The 21,488-nt window shown below is 47.1% G+C and overlaps 1 protein-coding gene across 1 annotated transcript in view; it reads left to right on the top strand.

Moving 5' to 3' along the window:
- The first annotated feature begins 490 nt into the window (after positions 1-490).
- LOC141049792 (cytosolic purine 5'-nucleotidase) overlaps positions 491-21,488 on the top strand; it is a 222,264-nt gene continuing 201,266 nt past the window's right edge. The window contains exon 1 of the mRNA XM_073546557.1: positions 491-607. The gene's annotated coding sequence lies outside the window, so the exon portion shown is untranslated. The remainder of the gene's footprint in view (positions 608-21,488) is intronic.

The raw sequence follows: 21,488 nt of genomic DNA, 5'->3' as shown, positions 1-21,488 counted from the left end.
GCATTGTAAAACACAACTGTACACATCGTTTTAAAACCAAATAATCCTCAAAACATATATATATATTGTGGTGTAGTGACCACTGTGTCCGCTAGGGGGCGCTGTGTGGGTGGTCCAGGACAGGCGTATAAGCATTTCCAGTGTCCTGATAGGAGTAGGATTCTGAATGATGGTAATGTATCTTAAGGTGGGTGGCCTTGAGATGAAGACTTGTGTATGTGTTGATCAGCAGTGATACTGCTGAGGTTCCGTGTCAATGTCTTAGGGAAGTCTTCAGGTAGCTGGAGAGACGGGCAGGACCAGCTACCTACAAATCCACCCAGGGGTGTGTCTGAAAACGCTGGAAGTAAAAGACTATGTGAGTGTGAAGGACCTGTGATGAGATCATAGCCATGTGACCCGGTGGGCGTGGCTACAGACCATATAAGGTGGCCAGGGTAGGCCACATGAGTGAATGCTTGGACCCGGTTGGTCCGTTGTGGAAGGTCCTGCTGGGAGATGGGGCTTCCTGCCTGACAGAACGTGAAGTGGCTGTGTGTAATGGCTGCCAGTATCTGAGAGTTCCCAGGGGAGGGAATGAACGTCTGGAGTCTGAAGCAACCATAAGGTAACCCTGATGGGGTGAGAACTGTGAGGCTGAAGAGCCTGAGTACTGGACATTGCATAACCTGTGTGACCACAGGGATAACAGAGGGAAGCTCTGTCATGAACGTTATGCTATGGATATGAATTTTATGTTGCTGCTGTGGGTTTATGATGCCTGAATAAACCGCATGGACTGTTATGGTTTTATGGAAAATCCGTGCCGGATCTGATTATTTGGCTGCCAAGCGAGTGTCCCCAACCTTGAATGACAATGCTACCTTACAATATACACTCACTGGCCACTTTATTAGGTACACCTGTCCAACTGTGTGTTAAGACTTAATTTCTAATCAGCCAATCACATGGCGGCAACTCAGTGCATTTAGGCATGTAGACATGGTCAAGACAATCTCCTGCAGTTCAAACCGAGCATCAGTATGGGGAAGAAAGGTGATTTGAGTGCCTTTGAACGTGGCATGATTGTTGGTGCCAGAAGGGCTGGTCTGAGTATTTCAGAAACTGCTGATCTACTGGGATTTTCACGCACAACCATCTCTAGGGTTTACAGAGAATGGTCCGAAAAAGAAAAAAAATCCAGTGAGCGGCAGTTCTGTGGCCGGAAATGCCATGTTGATGCCAGAGGTCAGAGGAGAATGGGCATACTGGTTCGAGCTGATAGAAAGGCAACAGTGACTCAAATTGCCACCCGTTACAACCAAGGTAGGCAGAAGAGCATCTCTGAACGCACAGTGCGTCGAACTTTGAGGCAGATGGGCTACAGCAGCAGAAGACCACACTGGGTACCACTCCTCTCAGCTAAGAACAGGAAACTGAGGCTACAATTTGCACAAGCTCATCGAAATTGGCCAGTAGAAGATTGGAAAAACGTTGCCTGGTCTGATGAGTCTCGATTTCTGCTGCGACATTCGGATGGTAGGGTCAGAATTTGGCGTAAACAACATGAAAGCATGGATCCATCCTGCCTTGTATCAACGGTTCAGGCTGGTGGTGGTGGTGTCATGGTGTGGGGAATTTTTTCTTGGCACTCTTTGGGCCCCTTGGTACCAATTGAGCATCGTTGCAACGCCACAGCCTACCTGAGTATTGTTGCTGACCATGTCCATCCCTTTATGACCACAATGTACCCAACATCTGATGGCTACTTTCAGCAGGATAATGCGCCATGTCATAAAGCTCGAATCATCTCAGATTGGTTTCTTGAACATGACAATGAGTTCACTGTACTCAAATGGCCTCCTCAGTCACCAGATCTCAATCCAATAGAGCATCTTTGGGATGTGGTGGAACGGGAGATTCGCATCAGGGATGTGCAGCCGACAAATCTGCGCCAACTGTGTGATGCCATCATGTCAATATGGTCCAAAATCTCTGAGGAATGCTTCCAGCACCTTGTTGAATCTCTGCCACGAAGAATTGAGGCAGTTCTGAAGGCAAAAGGTGGTCCAACCCGTTACTAGCATGGTGTACCTAATAAAGTGGCCAGTGAGTGTATATATATACATAGATAGATATACACACAAATAGATAGATAGCTTAAAAGCCGGCAGATGCTGGGTACAGTACTGAATAGAATAGGATAGAACAGAATAGATAGCGTAGATATATACAAATAGAATAGGTGTTTATATATAAATATGTCAGTGACACATTTATATGTAATGTATATATCTATAATATATATATATATATATATATATATATATGTGTAATATATATAATATATATCTATATATATAATATACTGCTCAAAAAAATAAAGGGAACACTAGACACTCTTAGGCTGAGTTCACATGTACCGGAATTCTCGCGGAAATTACCGCGAGAGTTCCGGAATTCCATTCCGCGGGAAAATCGCATTTTAAATTCCCGCGATTTTCCTGCGGAAAAACTAGCATTTTGCAAGCGTAATTAGCTTGCAAAATGCTAGCGTTTTCCAAGCGATCTGTAGCATCGCTTGGAGGACTGATTGACAGGTTGGTCACACTCGTCAAATAGTGTTTGACGAGTGTGAGAAACTTTTTACTACTGAGGTTGCCTATGCAGCATCAGTAGTAAAAGATAAAATGTAAAAAAAAATAAAAAATGGTGTTATTCTTACCTTCCGACGTCCCGCGCAGCCGTTCCCAGTAATCCTTTGCGAAAATGCCCGATGACGGCGCGCGAATGACCGCGAGACTTCGCGATCCCGCGAGAACGGATGCCATCGCGGGCATTTTCGCAAAGGATTACTGGGAACGAGAGCGTGGAGAGAGGCGGGAAGGCTGCGCGGGACGTCGGAAGGTGAGAATAACAATATTTTTTATTTTAAATTCTATTTTTTACAGGGATATGGTACCCAAAGCCCGGAGGACAGTCTCCTCTCCTCCGGACCGTGGGTACCATCCGCAATTGTTCTGCTTACTTTCCGCATGGTGTGCACAGCCACATGCGGGAAGTAAGCGGAACAATGCATTCCTATGGGTGCGGGATCGCCGCGATTCCGCAAAATTAATGAGCATGCTGCGGTTTTTACCGCGAAGCAATTCCGCCGCGGTAAAAACCGCAGCATTAGCACAGCATTGCGGAATCCCATAGGAATGCATGGGATGCTTATTTTTCGCGTTTTCGTGGCAAAATCGCGCGGTTAAAACCGCCGCGGAAACGCGAAAAAAAGCCACGTGTGAACTCAGCCTTACTGAGCGGACACATGGATGTTAGTGACCTTCCTATCATTATTACCTGTTTATTCCATTGACACAACAGCAGGAGAAATTGAATCACAATCAGTGTTGATTTCACAGAAGTTTGACTGACTTGGAGTTACATTTTGTTGTTTAAGTGTTCCCTTTATTTTTTTGAGCAGATATATATATATATATCCAACAATGTAGACCAGCTCACTCCTGTGAACCACCTGGAACCTCAGCTGACCTGGTTAACTCCGTTGTGCCCGGATCTGGATGTAGGAGTCCATCCATACAAATGTGAACAACGACAAAGCAAAGTCCAGCAATAACGTGAGCAATCCAGGATGCTGTTAAAATTTTTTTCTTTTTATTCATAAATCCATTAAAATGCAATGGTCCAAGCAGTTCAAAACAGCAATAACGCAGGAAAGTCGTGCAGATAGGACTACGCGTTTCAGCGTTAGAACCCGCCTTCTTCACGGTGGGTGAAGAAGGTGGGTTCTACCGCTGAAACGCGTAGTCCTATCTGCACGACTTTCCTGCTTTATTGCTGTTTTGAACTGCTTGGACCATTGCATTTTAATGGATTTATGAATAAAAAGAAAAAAAATTTTAACAGCATCCTGGATTTCTCACGTTATTGCTGGACTTTGCTTTGTCGTTGTTCATATATATATATATATATATACACTCACTGGCCACTTTATTAGGTACACCTGTCCAACTGTGTGTTAAGACTTAATTTCTAATCAGCCAATCACATGGTGGCAACTCAGTGCATTTAGGCATGTAGACATGGTCAAGACAATCTCCTGCAGTTCAAACCGAGCATCAGTATGGGGAAGAAAGGTGATTTGAGTGCCTTTGAACGTGGCATGATTGTTGGTGCCAGAAGGGCTGGTCTGAGAATTTCAGAAACTGCTGATCTACTGGGATTTTCACGCACAACCATCTCTAGGGTTTACAGAGAATGGTCCGAAAAAGAAAAAAAATCCAGTGAGCGGCAGTTCTGTGGCCGGAAATGCCATGTTGATGCCAGAGGTCAGAGGAGAATGGGCAGACTGGTTCGAGCTGATAGAAAGGCAACAGTGACTCAAATTGCCACCCGTTACAACCAAGGTAGGCAGAAGAGCATCTCTGAACGCACAGTGCGTCGAACTTTGAGGCAGATGGGCTACAGCAGCAGAAGACCACACTGGGTACCACTCCTCTCAGCTAAGAACAGGAAACTGAGGCTACAATTTGCACAAGCTCATCGAAATTGGACAGTAGAAGATTGGAAAAACGTTGCCTGGTCTGATGAGTCTCGATTTCTGCTGCGACATTCGGATGGTAGGGTCAGAATTTGGCGTAAACAACATGAAAGCATGGATCCATCCTGCCTTGTATCAACGGTTCAGGCTGGTGGTGGTGGTGTCATGGTGTGGGGAATTTTTTCTGGGCACTCTTTGGGCCCCTTGGTACCAATTGAGCATCGTTGCAACGCCACAGCCTACCTGAGTATTGTTGCTGACCATGTCCATCGCTTTATGACCACAATGTACCCAACATCTGATGGCTACTTTCAGCAGGATAATGCGCCATGTCATAAAGCTCGAATCATCTCAGATTGGTTTCTTGAACATGACAATGAGTTTACTGTACTCAAATGGCCTCCTCAGTCACCAGATCTCAATCCAATAGAGCATCTTTGGGATGTGGTGGAACGGGAGATTCGCATCAGGGATGTGCAGCCGACAAATCTGCGCCAACTGTGTGATGCCATCATGTCAATATGGTCCAAAATCTCTGAGGAATGCTTCCAGCACCTTGTTGAATCTCTGCCACGAAGAATTGAGGCAGTTCTGAAGGCAAAAGGGGGTCCAACCCCTTACTAGCATGGTGTACCTAATAAAGTGGCCAGTGAGTGTATATATATATGTATATATACATATATACACACATATCATATATTAGCATCGCTCCCGGTTGTAAACTATTTAACCCCCAGATATTGATTTACGCCATGGAACTGACTGTACGCCAGACAGGTATGGTATATTGCTGATTTTTTATTTTTTACAGGAGATCGTGGGCTTGGATGGATTTAGCAGAAGAATAAAGATGGCAAAACTGTGTGTTCTTTTATTTAATTAAAATACTTTTTTTCTGCCTGTGGGTGTTTATTTAACCCTTTATAAACTTCAGGATTAGTAAGGGATAGGTGTCTTATTGACACCTCTCCATTACTAAGCCAGGCTTAATGTCACCCTACAATACAAAGTTGACATTAACCCCTTATTACCCCATATGCCACCACTACAGGGCAATGGGAAGAGAGAGGCTAAGTACAGGAATTGGCGCATCTTGGGTGGCTGGGGGCAGATGTTTTTAGCCGGGGGGGACAATAACCATGCTCCCTCTCTAGGCTATTAATATCTGACCTCAGTCACTGCTTTTCCCTCTCTGGGGCAGAAAATTGCGCGGGAGCCCACGCAATTTTTTCTCGTGAATACATTCTCTTATTAAATACCTACATCTTCCAAATTTTGCACACATATCTAACACTGACATATATAAATCTAACTGTTCTGCAATGGTTTACTGTATGTAAACCATGTCTCCTATCCTGTCGGGTTCTGCAATGATTTTTCAGAAGTCGACAAATGAATTAATGGCTATTGTACTAGGTATCGCTCTATGAAATATAAAGATATATATGTGTCACTGACATACTGTGTATATATATCTATATATATATACAGTATATATATACATCAATTCAATATGTATACATGTATTCTATCTTTTCTATTATAACATGTTAGTGTGAGTTTACTGTATAGCCGCAAATGAATTGCCGGCTTTTCAAAGACACCGGTGCGTAAAAATTGGACAGCACTCGCATGGTGCGTGTGCTGTCTAATTTTTTTCTCGCACCCATTGACTTGCATTGGCGAGTCTCGTCCGAGAATCGTAGCATGCTGTGATTTTTTTTTTTTTTTTTTTTTTTCTCTGTCCAATTTCGGCTGAGAAAAAACTCACAAATGAGATGTAATCTATTGAATAACATTGGTCTGAGTGCAATCTGATTCTTTATCGGATTGCACTCGTCCGTATTTCTCGCAAGTGAGTATGAGGCCTTAGCGAATCACTCTCACCAGGTTCACCCACAAGACAAAAGTAGTAATTACTGCACTGAATACAGTATAGCAGAATTTTATTCTTAGGTTTGTATGTTCTCTCCGTGTTTGCGAAGGTTTCCTCCAGGTTCTCAGTTTTCCCCCACACTCCAAAAACATATTGATAGGGAATGTAGATTGTGAGCCCTAATGGGGACAGTGATGATAATGTCTGCAAAATGCTGTGACATTAGTGGTGCTCTATAAGTGCATAAAATAAATAATTGGACATGACAATCTGGTGGAAGAGAGATCAGTAATGGAATTTGCAGTGGGGCCCAGGATCTTTTTGCTACCCTTTTGCTGAGCAAATACAAATTTGCTTGTTATTGCTTGTTAAGTTCTGCATTGTTTGTAGATACTTCTGCTTTTTTTTAATAACTTTATGCAAATCTTTTATTTATGGATTTTATATCCTCCAGCAAATAATCTCAATGTTTCTCTGATGTTCTGGGGATGATGCGTTTTATATTGATGGATTATCCCTAGGGCTGCATTTAGAGTTTATGCAGCTGTAGGCATTGCTTGTCTTCCAAATGAACTCTGCTGGGGAAGAAAGAAGCTAGCAACAAAGCTAGGTCAGCAAAGGTGAAGAACTGTTGTATTACTTTATATGAAATGTTCTGCGAGGCAAAATACATTCCTCAGATCTTAGCAGGAAAAGAAATCAAAAACAACAATATTCCCAGTTTCTGGAGACTACTCAATGAACCTTTCCTACATGAACATTATAGTAAAGTTAAGGGGTTTCTAGACACTTAACATTTTTCAAAAACTACTTAGGCTAGGTTCACATTTTCAGTTGAGCCCGCAGCATATCATCCGCAACTGCAAACGCATGCAAAAACACATGCAAACACACGCGTGCGTTTGCGGACGATAGGCAAGTGCTATTTTCTCTGCAAATTTTTGAAATTACACAAGCCACGCCCAATGGGCGTGGCTTATGTAAATTCTTGCGGACGCATGTCATTACATACGCTTGCGCTTACACAGCCAGTAATGCATTTTTTTATGTACATCATCCGCATGCGGATGACTACAGATATTTGACGCCACAAAAAATGCAACAGGATCCGTTCGGCGCACCCCGCCGCATACCGCGAAAAGACGCAACCGTACGCAAACACACACGAACGCATACAAATGCATGTCTCTGCGCACCCCATGTTAAAGATAGGTACGGAGGACGTATGTGGATGTATGTGCATCAAACGCAGCGGACTAAACCGCAAATATGAAACCGGCCTAAGGCCATGTGCACACGATGCAGATTTGCAGCGGATTTTACCGCGCAGAAACGTTGCATATCCGCATTGTGATGTACAGTACCTTTAAAATGAATGGAAAAAAAAAACGCTGTGCAGACGCTGCGGATTTTTCCGTGCGGTTTTCCTGCGGTACAAAATCCGCAGCATGTTACTTCTTTTGTGCGGTTTTCTATCTCCCCTGTTACCAAATCCGCAGGGGGAAGACCGCAATGGAAAACCGCACAAAAACCGCATGAAAACCGCGTGAAAAATGGAAGAAATCCGCAGGAAAAATGCAGGTCATTTGACCTGCGGTTTTCTTCCATTCTGCACGGAAAAATCCGCAGGGCTCAAAACTCCGTCTGCACTCAGCCTTAGAGTGCTAGAAAATAATAAAAGAAGTCATACATACCAATCCCCTGCTGCTTTCTTTCTGACACTCTATGATGTATGAACGACATGCAACTGCAGGGGATCAGTAAGGTGACCATTTCAAGGGACTGGAATAACTCTAAAAAAGGAAACGTTTCCATTTTTAACATTAAAGGCTATTGACATTTTTTTTTTAAATGTATTGCATGCAATATGCGATAAAATAAAAAATGTCTGCAGTTAGGTTTGGTTAATATTTAATATCCTGACTTAAGACAGAAGTCTACAGTCACTGTGTGCGACTGCAGACTGCTGAATTCCCTGGTGCTCCCCATGCTAATTGTCGGTCATGTGACCACAATTATGTGATTTGTGCACTTGTGGTGTCGACTAGACTCCGCTTATCTCAAAATAAGTGAATTGAATGAAGCCATATGAATCTACTGCTGGGTGGATTCTGGGCAACTTTGACAGCGTGCACACTGCACACTGTCACGATTCAGCAGACTTCAATCACATAGGGTGACTTCCAAGCTTGAGCAACACCTTTAATTGATATTCTTCGGGAAACCACATGAGGCTGTAGACTAAGTCGACTGTCAGCACTGAGACTGAACGGAATACAGCAGCTTGCAGTGTATTTTAAGGCCTGCCGGAGAAAAAAAAAAATATTTTTAATGAAGACCAGTTGCAGAATTTGCTTTATATTAGATTACATTACTTACAATGCACGAAAAACAAAGCTAAAGTGATCACAGCTTTAAAATGATCTTTCTCATAGAGATGGCCCCTTTTGAAACTGAAGCTTGCCCAGTAAGAGATTGCCATGGCATTCTTTTGACACCCTCTTGTACAATGTCATAGCTAGGCTTTAGTATTCCTAGCAAAAGATTCAATTAGTTGTCCTAGTTCTTAATTAATATACTCTGTAGCCAAGACAGATTGGTCTCATGTTGTTCCTCTTGCTGACATCCAGCCCGCTCTAGTTATGCCCTGGCAATCAGTTACCAGTGGCCAGGACAGTTTTGGGAAGCCAGTCATCTTTACTGCAAGGAAAATGTAGCATGACCTAGTAGCCATTCTAATGGACAGGCAGGGTCCACGACAGTGAGAGACACTGATCTTTGCTCTGGCTCATAGACGAGCGGTCGCAAAGAAGGAACACTTATATGATGTCCATATACCATTATGTTTTATCCCTATATTAGGGCTCCCTCAAGAGTTATAAAAACGAATGGTGAAGAGCTGCAAAACCAGACATGGTGTTTGTTGTGGTGCTTTATCTGTAAAAGCAAAGATATACAGTGCTCCACAAACAGTGGGGCTCATGGTAATAAGACCCCAACAAATCTAACATTAAAGGCTTATCCTAGAGATAGCCTATAGAGACCCTGATTCTAGCGATGTGTCACTTACTGAGCTGCTTGCTGCAGTTTTGATAAAATCACAGTTTTATCTTCTGCAGATCTATTGCTTCTCTGCATGTTGAACTTTTTTGAGTGTCAGCTTTATAATGCCAATCAATGGTGGGCCGGGGTTATACGTAGCTCATAAATATGAAGTACTGTATCACAGCAGGTTTACTAGTCCTCTAGTGATAATCTCCCATTTATAAAACAATGATTTTTACCAAAACTACACTAAGCAGCCCAGTAATAATAATAATCTTTATTTTTATATAGCGCTAACATATTCCGCAGCGCTTTACAGTTTGCATACATTATCATCACTGTCCCTGATGGGGCTCACAATCTAAATTCCCTATCAGTATGTCTTTGGAATGTGGGAGGAAACCGGAGTACCCGGAGGAAACCCATACAAACTCCTTGCAGATGTTGTCCTTGGTGGGATTCGAACCCAGGACTCACCACTGAGCCACCGTGCTGCCCTAAGTGCCACATTGCTGGAATTAGGCTCTCTAGCTCTACATTATGTGCTCTCAGATTAGATGTCGAAAACCTGGTGACAGATTTCTTCTAAACCCCATTTAACTGTCATAGACTCATAGTCATCATATTTTAGTAAAAAATAAACTTTGAAGAAAAAATAAACGCAAATAACAAAACGAGCTGATGATTGCAGTACATAACCAGTGTGAATTTGACACACTTTTTTTTTTTTTAAAAAACAAAAAATCCCATTAACGCTAATTGAAAATATCATATAAAGCAAATTTGCATCTAAAAGTGAAAATGACAATTTCTGTATGATCTGCATTATTTTGTTACCTTATTGCAGCAGCTGTCAGTTTTGATTTATATGCTTCTTTTACTTTCATCGTTATGTGGCTGTTTCCTGTCACTTTGAAATGCGTCGAATAAAAACCGCATGTTTAATAAATTCTTCTGAATTGATGTCTTCAATATACGGTAACAATCATCATTCTCTGCTTGCGGGCAGAGCAGGGGTGAATGATGACAGCCGGCTTGAGCACCAGCCGCCTGGGAACAGCCTTTACTGTAGCGCTTCTTCCCCGGTGGCTGTCTGTGTAGTACGGATACGGCACATGGGTGGCACACGGTTGCCACCCATGTGCCACACGTAGTACACACACGGACATCTCCGGTACCGGAAATATACGGACGTGTGAAAGGGGCCTTAAGTTCACTTTTATGCCACCTCTGATATATAGTGAGAACAGCCGCTGTTCATAGATGGGTCCTGTATGGAATAAGATCTGCCACTTTACATGTCACAGCTATTGATAGATGAATCAGGAAACCACAATTTATTCTACCCCATGTAATGAAAGTAATAGAAGTATATAAATCAAAGCTGGTAGCTTCTGCAATAAGGTAACATAATAATGCAGATCATACAGAAATTGTCATTCTCACTTTAAGATGCAAAATTTGCTTTATATGATATTTTCAATGAGTGTAAATGGGATTTTTTTTTTTTAACTAAAAAAAACCCCAGAAAGTAAAATTCACGCAGGTTATGTATTGCAGACAGTAAGGGTGTGTGCAGACGCTGCGGAATCCGCATGGATTTTGCAAAAACCGCAGATAAACCGCAGGTCAAAAGACCTGCGGATTACTGCGGTTTTGCCTGCGGTTTGGTCCTGCGGATTCACCATCTCCACAATGGTGGAGATAGGAACCCGCTGCGGATTCCGCAGAAAGAATTGACATGTCAATTCTTTCTGCGGTTTCAAAACCGCAGCAAATCCGCGCTGATTTTTCCGCAGCGTGTGCACATACCCTAAGTCTGCTGTGACATATGCAGAAAAATGACACTTGTGTCTATGGTCCAATCTGTTCAATAATAAATAATAATAATAATCTTTATTTATATAGCGCCAACATATTCCGCAGTGCTTTACAGTTGAACAGTTTCAAATACAACAGTCATAAGTAATAACGTTAACAATACAATAATTAAAGCGAAATAAGACGACCCTGCTCGTGGGAGCTTACAATCTACAATGAGGTGGGGGCGATACAAAGCACAGGTTTGTATTTACAATGATGTATTTACAATGATGGTCCAGCCATCTTCAGGGGGTGGGGGATAGATGGAGATAGTGAATGGGCTACACACACAAGCATAAAATGACTTTGATTACTGAATGTGATAGGCCGCTCTGAACAAATGTGTTTTGAGCGAGCACCTAAAACTATGCAAATTGTGGATGGTCCTAATATCTTGGGGTAGAGCATTCCAGAGGATTGGCGCAGCACGGGAGAAGTCTTGGAGTCGGGAGTGGGAGGTATGGATTAGGGCAGAGGTTAGCCGAAAGTCATTTGCAGAGCGCAGTGGTCGGTTAGGCCGATAGACAGAAATGAGGGAGGAGATGTATGGGGGTGCCGCACTGTGGATAGCTTTGTGGATGAGAACAAGTACTTTGAATTGTATCCTGTAATGAATGGGCAGCCAGTGTAACGACTGGCGAAGAGCGGACGCCTCCGAGAAACAATTAGCCAGATGGACAACCCTGGCTGCTGCATTAAGGATGGACTGGAGAGGGGAGAGTCGAGTGAGGGGAGGCCAATTAATAGAGCGTTACAGTAGTCCAGGCAGGAGTGGATCAGGGTGACAGTGAGGGTTTTTGTTGTTTCCATGGTGAGAAAAGGGCGGATTCTAGAGATGTTCTTTAGGTGTAAGCGGCACGAGCGGGCAAGAGATTGTATGTGGGAGGTGAAGGAGAGATCGGAGTCAAACATAACGCCCAGACAGCGCGCCTGCTGTCGGGGTGTTATTATGGTGCCACCCACGGAGAGGGAAATGTCAGATTTAGGGAGGTTAGTAGATGGCGGGAGCAGAAGAAGTTCATTTTTGGAGAGGTTGAGTTTCAGATAGAGAGCAGACATGATGTTGGAGACTGCAGACACAGTCAGTGGCATTCTGTAGTACAGCGGGGGTAAGGTCAGGGGATGATGTGTATAGTTGTGTGTCATCAGCATAAAGATGGTACTGAAAGCCAGATCTGCTGATGGTCTGTCCAATTGGGGCTGTGTAGAGAGAGAAGAGAAGGGGGCCAAGGACTGAGCCCTGAGGTACCCCGACAGTGAGAGGAAGAGGAGATGAAGTGGAGCCAGAGAACAGAACACTGAAGGAACGGTCAGAAAGATAGGAGGAGAACCAGGAGAGAGCAGTGTCCTTAATGCCTAGTGACTGGAGCCTAGAGAGTAGAGTTCAATAATGATTAGAGATACATATAGACCCTTCTTATCTTTGCTTCTTTTCCACCATTGAAGAAAAAAGAGGTGAATGTTCTTCCTAAATGCAAATTTCTACCCAGAGGCCATATTGTTGGCTTATTATGCAAAAAATGTCATTTTATGCCCCCCATTAATGTTCATGGGTAGGTTGGCATATACAGAATATTTTATGTTCGACAGTGTATCAGACATGTAGTGTGATGAAGCCCTCATACGCTCAATGGATAAAAGTATTGGGACACATCACTTAATCACTGAATTCCACTTCCCATTCAGTCGAATTGCCCCCGGTGTATAACATCCGGCACCTGTCTATGCCGTCTGCCTTTACTAACAAGTGTGAAGAGCGACTTATTGTAAAGAGCTCACTGATACCAGCGCGGTCCTGTAATAGAAGCCACCGGTGTAACAAGTCAGGTCATTACATTTCTTTCCTCCTAAATATTCCACTATCAACTGTGAGTGATATTATTGAAAAGTGGAAGGAGCTGCAGCAATTCAGTCACGAAGTGGAGACCACGTAAAGTTACAGAGCTGGGTCACCGAGTGTTGAGGAGCAGAGGGCAGAAAAGTCAGCAACGCTCTACTGACTCCTTAACTGCAGAATCCAAAGTTCCCTTGGCATTGACATCAGCACAAAAACGGTGCCCCTCCTGGGTACTTTGTGGCACAGGATTTCCATGGCCACTTTGGTGCTAATGTGGTGATGGCAGGTACGTGGGATGCAGTGACGAGACGCAAGACGGATTTAACTTTAGGTAGTAACTTTTATAAAAGGAAGCCGGTAGGGCTATCCTAAGCAACCAAACAAGTTGACATAAATTGTCCTCGCAGGGACCCAAATACAAGAAAACACTAATTATCCGAACACGACTACTCCGGCAAAGGCCGGTCACTATAGGACCACGGTTCCGACGCCCAGAGGAAGCAGGGGCACAACAGGCCCTAGAAGAGTTCTTTGGCGGAATGTCCCCCCAGGGAAGGCAGCGGGATAGTAGAGGCCGCAGCCCCCGGACAGGGGCGGGCAACGGCGGTGCTGAGTGATGGTGCTAAGTCCGCAGCCACGGACGGGAGTGGAGCGGCAACGGCCGCGGATGGTTGCGGGCAGGCCGCAGCCGCGGGCTGGAGCGAGGTGGCAGCGGGTGGCTGCGGGCAGACCGCAGCCGCGAGCTGGAGCGAGGCGGCAGCAGCCGTGGGTGGCTGCGGGCAGGCCGCAACCACGAGCTGGAGCAAGGCGGCAACGGTTGTGGGTGGCTGCACATCGGCGGTCTTCAGTCGGTCGGCTCAGTGCCGTCTCCCTGCGGTCCACCGAGAGTCTCCCTTCTGTCGCTGTCCTCCTCTGCAGTTACTGCTGGAGGCTCTGGCTCCCTGGTGCTTCCACGGTCTCCTGCTCCTTCTCTCCCGTTCTGCTGACTCACTCTGACTGGCGTCCTCCGACCCTTTTATATAGGCTCCTCCCCCAACCGTCCTGGAAGTCCTAGCGGTCCGCCCCCTAACTCTGCTCTCTGGAAACGAACGCCCTAAGAACCTAGATGACGGTCCCCTTGGTTCTGGCCCGGACACTCGGCGGGGGCCCCTACTCCTACACTCCCCCATCCTGTATACTCGCCAGTCCGAGGGCGTTAGTAGGCTTGGGTTGGCCTTTTGAGACAGAAGCTCTTGTTGGCATACGAACTGGTCCTGCTCGTAACTTTCGGGGGGTTTGCCAGCTGTGGACCGCTCGGAGCGTCTTGGTTCGACTGTGGTGGAGTTTTCTGGGGTGGTGGCAGGTGGTGGGCTGGTCGATTCTGGCGGCCTGACTTTGCCGGTTGGGATATTGTCCCTGGGAGGGCCCGTCTGTATCGCTGGGCGATGTTACTCGTCATCAGGGTCCCAGATGGTTGGTAGTGGTTCGGGGACCTGTGGAGTAAGCTCGGGGCGCAGGGGTCGGTGGATGTACAGGGCCACAACATATTACGGTGCACAGTGCAAGTGGGAAGGGCCCTGTCTTTTTCGGGTTGTATCTCGTACACAGGTCCGTCGTAGCTTATTCGGCATAATACTCGGTAAGGACTTTCTTCCCATCGGGGTTTTAACTTGTTCTGGGGGGCGCTGGTCTAGCACGAGTACTCGATCTTCAGTCTGGAGGTCGGTGGGCGGATAGGCAGGGCCACCACTGTCTGCCCGGGGGGCAGCATGAGCAGGGGTGCCGCTGGTGCAATGACTTTGCCCAGTGCCTCGCCCTCCTGGCAGTCCTGGAGTACTCGTGCCTCCCGCACCAACTACTGAAAGACCTGCCCTTGGGGCGTGCGGGAACCTCACTGGTTCAGGGTCTCTTGCGTGGGGTCATTGAGGAGTAAATTGCCGAACTCCCGCAGTATGTTCATACCCAGAGTGACTGGATGTTTGTTATTGGTTTCCCCTTGGGTCAGGATCACTCCCCGGCGGCCGAGGCATTTGCCACACAGCGTCATCTGCATCCAAACCACTCCGGCGACAGGGACCGGTAGTTGATTGGCTGCTACCAGTCTTATCATGGACCCCCAACTGGGGTCTCGCTGCCTCGGGAAAATGCTGCTGAAAGTAAGTTGCAGGCATGGTCGTTACTTGCGACGCCGTGTCCACTAGGCACCGTACGGCACGGCCCTCAACCTCTGCCCATACCACTTGACATTTTGCGACCAGATCTTCGGGACTTCCACCACCCCATGTCGTGGCTTCTGGCTCTGAGCGGCGTCCCCCCAGCCCGGAGCCCTCTATTTTAATGGCCGCCGGGGTGGGTAACTCCCACGCCGTGGACACTATCGTGTGAAGTGGCCCAGCTCCCCACACTCATAACACCGGGGTTGCGAGGCCCGGCTGCTCAGGGCATTGCAAGGCCCCAAGGGCCCTGGTTTGGAACTAGGCCTCCCAGTCACTACCTCGGTCCTTCTCTTGACTTCGACCAACTCGCCCCTGATGTTCTTCAGCTCTTGTTTCATCTCTTCTATCCACTGGGGCTCCCCGACAACGTTCACGGAGGCCTCCACACTCCGGACCTTCCCCACGGGGACCGTCGGTCCCTGCTCCTTCTCCCTAGCACGCGCCTGACTCCCCACCTCAGAGAAAGTTTTATACGTGGGTTCACCCGGACCTGCTCCCGTAATGCCTGCTTTATCAAAGGGTCTTGGAGTCTAGTCACTAACAGGTCGCGTAGGGTAATGTCCATGGGCCCTACCCCTATGCCGTCCTTCCGCTCGATGGCCATGTATAACTCCTGGAGGACATTCATATACTGGGTGATGGTCTCCGCCTCTCCCTGCATGCGACTGAACAACTGGGTCCTCAACTCTCCCACATTTGTTGGATCCCCATGGGTCTCTTCCAGAATCCGCAAGACCCTAGCAAAGGTGTTGCGGTGTCCCGGGGGCCTCAACATTACTGAATCCCGGGCCTCCCCATCTAGTGCCATGAGAGCTACCTCGGCTTCCAAGTCAGGGGTCATCGGATGCATTCGGAAGAGCCCTCGCATCCGCTCTGTCCAGCTCCACAGCATGGTGTTGGAGCCGGAGAACCTAGGCAGGTTGCTTAGCATAGCCCCCAAAGAGATGCTGGACCGGGGGCCCTCGTTATTTGCTGAGTCTACGGCCCCACTGCATCCTGCCGACTACACCAAATGTGGTGATGGCAGGTACGCAGGATGCAGTGACGAGACGCGAGACCGATTTAACGTTAGGTAGTAACTTTTATAAATGCAAGCCGGTAGGGCTATCCTAAGCAACCAATCAAGTTAACAGAAATTGTCCTCGCAGGGACCCAAATACAAGAAAACACTAATTATCCGAACACGACTACTCCGGCAAAGGCCGATCACTATAGGGCCGCGGTATGGCCGACTATGGGTCCTTAGTTATGTGTCACTTAGCCGTCCTGACGTCCCTCGACGTGCTGTCGCCGCTGGGTCCAGCCGCTGAGGATCTGGCGTAGTCTTCAGGCGTTCTGACGCCCAGAGGAAGCAGGGGCACAACAGACCCTAGATGAGTTCTTTGGCGGAATGTCCCCCCAGCGGAGGCAGCGGGATACCGCCTGGGAGTGGGAGAGTAGAGACCGCAGCCCCCGGACAGGGGCAGGCAACGGCGGTGCTGAGTGGCGGTTGGTAGGCCACCGACGCAGCCTGCGGCTGCACTAGGGGACCCGCGGCGGGCAACGACTCAGCCCGTACCATGGACTGGAGTGGGGCGGTGGCGGCTGCGGGCGGCAGTGGACACGCCTCAGCCATGGACGGGAGTGGAGCGGAAACGCGTCCGCGTATGGCTGCGGGCAGGCCGCAGCCGCGGGCTGGAGTGAGGCGGCAACTGCAGTGGGTGGATGCGGGCAGGCCGCAGCCGCGAGCTGGAGCAAGGCGGCAATGGCCACGGGTGGCTGCGGAGCGGCGGTCTTCAGTCGGTCGGCTCGGCACCATCTCCCTGCGGTCCACCGAGAGTCTCCCTTCTGTCGCTGTTCTCTCCAGCTACTGCTGGAGGCTCTGGCTCCCTGGCGCTTCCATGGTCTCCTGCTCCTTCTCTCCCGTTCTGCTGACTCACTCTGACTGGCGTCCTCTGCCCCTTTTATATAGGCTCATCCCACAACATTCCTGGAAGTCATAGCGGTCCGCTACCTAACACTGCTCCCCGGAAACGAACCCCCTAGGAACCTAGATGACGGTCCCCTTGGTTCAGGCCCGGACACTCAGTGGGGGCCCCTCCTCCTACACTTGCAGCCTTACATCACCAAGCACAGTGACAAGCATCCGATAGAGTGATACAAAGACACCACTACTAGACTCTGGAGCAGAGGAAATGTGTTCTCTAGAGCAGGGTTCCCCAACTCCAGTCCTCAAGGCCCACCAACAGGTCATGTTTTCAGGATTTCCCTTGTATTGTACAGGTGATGCAATTATCACCTAGGCAATACTAAGGAAATCCTGAAAACATGACCTGTTGGTGGGCCTTGAGGACTGGAGTTGGGGAACCCTGCTCTAGAGTTACGGATCACACTTATCTATCTGGCATCTGATGGACTTGTCTGGGTTTGGTGACTGTCAGAAGAACATTATCTGCCTAACTGGATTGTCCCAGCAATAAAGGAGGAAAAGGGAAATTGCTATGAGGTTGTTTTTCAGAGGTCGGCCTCTGCCCCGTATTTCCAGTAAAGGGAAATCTTAATTCTTCAGCATACAAGATTGGACATTCGTGGCTTCCAGCTTTGTAGGAACAGTTTGGAGAAGGTTTTTTTCCATTCCTAATGACCATGCCCCAGTGTACAAAGAAAAGCTCATAAGACATGGCTGGCAGCACATAATCCCGACCTCAACCCAATCCAATACCTTTGAGATTAACTATAATGAAGATTGTGATCCAGGACCTCTTGTCCAACATCAGTGTCTAACGTCACCATTGCTCTTCTGGATAAATGGGCAAAAATTCCCACTAAAATCCTCACAATCTTGTAGAAATCCTCTCTGTAACCTGTAAGACCGGAGGCTCTTATAGCTGCAACTACAGCTGCATATTAAAGAGGTTGTCAGCAACTTTAACATTAATGACCTATTCTTAGGTTAAGTCATCAATGTCTGACTGGTGGAGGTGTGACACTAAGCACCTGTCACAGAGTGACTGGCCCAGTGTGGTCGGTCGCTAAACGGCAAAACAAAAACACACCAGGAGCACCAGGGAAAAGTTTAACAATGGTGGGCCCTGCGATAGGGAACGGGAGAATGGACACTTCCTGCACTCACCTGAGGATGTGCCCTGCTCTTACTAACGTCCCTATTAGTGTTGAGCATTCCGATACCGCAAGTATCGGAATTCCGATACCGACTTCCGATATTTTTTCAATATCGGAATTCGGCATCGGAATCGGAAGTTCAGTTGATTGACGGCCTGACGTCATCATGATGCGCGGTGTGTGCGCATCATGATGCGCCGTCATTTCGGGCCTGCCGGGGGTCTCTGCCGGCCTGCCGGGGGGCTGTGCCGGCCTGCCGGGGGGCTGTGTGGACTGCCCGGGGTCTGTACCGGCCTGCCGGGGGGCTGTGCCGGCCTGCCGGGGGGCTGTGCACCCTGTGGGGGTCTGTACCGGCCTGCCGGGGGGCTGTGCCGGCCTGCCGGGGGGCTGTGCTGATGTCCGGGGGTCTGTGCAAGCATCGTCCGATGGGACTACAAGTCCCATCTGGCGATGCCTGCTACCATGACAGTGATTGACACATTAGCCAATGATGGGACAGTAGTAGTCCCATCATCCGGCTAATGTGTTAAATGTTAAAAAAAAAAAAAAAAAAAATACTACATACATACTACATGCATGCTACATACATACTACATGCTACATACATACTACATATATACTACATGCATGCTACATACATACTGCATGCTACATACATACCACATACATACTACATACATACTACATGCTACATACATACTACATATATACTACTTGCATGCTACATACATACTACATATATGCTACATACATACTGCATGCTACATGCATGCTACATACATACTACATACATACTACATGCTACATACATACCACATATATACTACATACATACAATACATTCATACAATACATACATAGACATACAGTACATATAACATAGAGTAACATACTTACCAATACTTGTCACATTGTTCCCCGAAGCCATTGTCGTCTACGGAATAAATATTAACATAACAAACCACAAAAATACTCACCCACGATCCGAAGCAGTCCACGAGTGTGTCCCACGACGATCTTGGGTAGAGAACTGCAGCATCAGATGATGCTGCCGTTCTCTACGGGCTGCAGGAATCCAATGACGGAAGGTAGGTATCCTTCCGCACTGTATTCCTCCGCCACTTAAAAAAAAAAAAGTCCCTAGTCTCACTTTATGCCATTGCTGCGTGGGAATTTCCCACACAGCAATGGCATAAAGTGAGACTAGGGACTTTTTTTTTTTAAGTGGCGGAGGAATACAGTGCGGAAGGATACCTACCTTCCGTCATTGGATTCCTGCAGCCCGTAGAGAACGGCAGCAACAGCTGATGCTGCAGTTCTCTACCCAAGATCGTCGTGGGACACACTCGTGGACTGCTTCGGATCGTGGGTGAGTATTTTTGTGGTTTGTTATGTTAATATTTATTCCGTAGACGACAATGGCTTCGGGGAACAATGTGACAAGTATTGGTAAGTATGTTACTCTATGTTATATGTACTGTATGTCTATGTATGTATTGTATGAATGTATTGTATGTATGTAGTATATATGTGGTATGTATGTAGCATGTAGTATGTATGTAGTATGTATGTAGCATGTATGTAGCATGCATGTAGTATGTATGTAGCATGCATGTAGTATATATGTAGCATGTATGTGGTATGTATGTAGCATGTAGTATGTATGTGGTATGTATGTAGCATGCAGTATGTATGTAGCATGCATGTAGTATATATGTAGTATGTATGTAGCATGTATGTAGTATGTAGTATGAATGTAGCATGTATGTAGTATGCATGTTGTATGTATGTAGCATGTAATTTTTTTTTTTTTTTTTTTTTACATTTAACACATTAGCCGGATGATGGGACTACTACTGTCCCATCATTGGCTAATGTGTCAATCACTGTCATGGTAGCAGGCATCGCCCGACTTGTAGTCCCATCGGACGATGCCTGCACAGACCCCCGGAGCCTGCACAGACCACCGGCAGGCCGGCACAGCCCCCCGGCAGGCCGGCACAGCCCCCCGGAGCCTGCACAGCCCCCCGGCAGGCCGGCACAGCCCCCCGGCAGGCCGGCACAGACCACCGGAGCCTGCACAGACCCCCTGGCAGGCCGGCACAGCCCCCCGAAAGGCCCGTACAGACCCCAGAGAGGCTGTACAAGGGCAGGAAAGGGTTTTTCTTATTCCGATACCGGAAGTCCCATAGACTTGAATGGGACTTCCGGTATCGGAATCGGCGATACCGATACTTTTTTTAAAGATCGGCCGATACCATCCGATACGATACTTTGAAGTATCGGACGGTATCGCTCAACTCTAGTCCCTATACGTTTTTTTACCCCATTGCCGAGCAGGATACCTAAACCCTCAGTTGCCCTGCTCCTATCCCTAAATAGGGAATTAGCAAGTGAAGACTCTGGTCCCACCACTGCAATAAGACAACACAAGGTAAGGTAAGACAAACACCACAGAGAAAAGGAAACACAAAAACAACACTTAGCTTTCTCTGCTGAAATACACCACACAGCAGAGTAAGGCACCAGATCACAGCATTCAGCTGAAGCACCACTGCACCAGCAATCTCCTTTCTACAGCATGGTTGGTATCCAAAAGGACCAGTATCACCAACAGTCAGCTGATGCATCAAGTGACCTTTTAAAGGAAGGTGGGAGTGGTCACCACATCAGCAAACCCAGCGGCAATGTAATTACACCAGCGGCCACCGGGGGGAAAAAACTGACATTAACCCCCAATGGCCTGAAAGGAAAAAAAGTTTCAATATGAAAAGCCAGATCTGCCACAGATCCAAAAATGGAACGTGACAGTACCCCCTTTCAATGAAGGGCCCCTGGACGTTCAACACCAGACCTCACCAGAAAACAGCCTACGATGAGGACGCCTCGATCCACCAAAGCTCACCTAGGCAGTCACCTGACCCTCAGGTTTATGCCAAACACGGACTGATGGAAGTGACAACAACGTATGCTCCGGAGGTGCCACAAATCTCCAGAGCGCCGACCTGGGGAATGAGTTGTGTACGGGCATTACTGGGGGTAACT

Source organism: Dendrobates tinctorius, unplaced genomic scaffold (genome assembly GCF_039654945.1).
Source record: "Dendrobates tinctorius isolate UK_male_01 unplaced genomic scaffold, ASM3965494v1 ptg000149l, whole genome shotgun sequence".
Classification (NCBI taxonomy): Eukaryota; Metazoa; Chordata; class Amphibia; order Anura; family Dendrobatidae; genus Dendrobates; species Dendrobates tinctorius.
This window is presented reverse-complemented; position numbering and strand designations above follow the sequence as displayed.